This window comes from Morus notabilis, unplaced genomic scaffold (assembly GCF_000414095.1).
Source record: "Morus notabilis unplaced genomic scaffold, ASM41409v2 Scaffold111, whole genome shotgun sequence".
Taxonomy (NCBI): Eukaryota; Viridiplantae; Streptophyta; class Magnoliopsida; order Rosales; family Moraceae; genus Morus; species Morus notabilis.
The window spans coordinates 348,760-350,186 of record NW_010365775.1 but is presented as its reverse complement, the minus strand read 5'-3'; positions in this window follow the sequence as shown (position 1 = coordinate 350,186).

Here is a 1,427-nt window from a genome sequence, read left to right as displayed (position 1 = left end):
CCAAACTAACAATCGGAAAATATATATTTGAAGAACATGTGAATTAAAATGTATTTGAGTGAGTAAAATTCTTACGTTTAGTATTAGGAAAAATCATCTTAAGAGAAATCTAAGAGCGACAATATACCATTGGCAATAATGCAGTAAAAGACTACTCATAAAATAATATCTATTAATATATAGTATCATGCAACAATCACATAAAAAGAGCTTGACTAGATTTATATAAAAGTTGACAATAAAATATATCAATATGAGAAATTAGAAGAAGATAGAAGAAAATTAATCACTCAAATATATAAACTTTGAAAAACAAATGGAGAAGCAAAATTCACTCAAGATCACTTCACATATAGGTTTCTCTCTAACCTCACCAGAGAGAAGATGTCTAAACTTAGGCTAAAAATTAACCAACCTAAACACCTTGACATGGCCCTATTTATAAAGTTCTTATGGCACGTAGAAAAAAAAACACTTAGCATAAAAAACAACAATGAAAGAACGGAAACGTTTTATCCAATTAAAATGGATTTACAAGGCTTCAATTTGGTGGTAAAGGCTGATAATGGTGGAGAAAGAACCACCATAAACGCTTGAAACTGGAAAAACTGAGGAGTGCAACAGCTAGTACACGTGGCGCGAGCTGAGAAGGCAACGTTACTGTGCATGGGACACGTGGCGCAAGGTTAGAGGCAGAAGGAGGAAATGGCGACAGCAAGGTCCCACATGGACCATGTGATGACTCGCGCTCTTGCGGAGCGGTCGCCACTCCTTATACTACTACTAATAGGCTAAGTCATAGTCTAATCCATTATGCATTTCTAGACTATAGTCTCTTTAAATTACGTTCATATTCGGGTAATTTTTTTTTTCTTTACTGTAACCCTTGGGTTCTTAACTTGTTAAGTCATTAGGCTAACAACATATCTTGCTATTACTTTAAGGATTCGGATATCAAACTAGTTCCCGAAAATTTATCTTAACTTATTACAGTCCGTTGTTCTTTACTAAGACAATGGTTGTAATATCTTCTTCTTAGAACTGAACATACATACTAGTATTCTATATTACATTAATCTGCAGCGGAAATTATTTTCTAAGCGAGCGTAGTAAAGACCACTCCCGTGTGCCCATGACATTTCCGCCACCCTTGCCTCTACCTGTCCATCAAGCAAACCACTATATGATTGGCTGCTTACCTCTGTTACCAGCACACGAGTAAACTGATGAGCTAATGCTCAGCAAGTATAAACATGCATACATCATAAACTAATAAAAATTACATTAAGAGTTATGATGTAAATATGTTCGTGTGAAACATGCTTTAAACTGCTTTCTATCTTTCTGTTCTTACTTCTGTGGGCCTGGGCCCCTGCTTACTGTCTGGTCTAGTCAGAATCTCTACTCTTTGAAATTTTCCTCCCTTG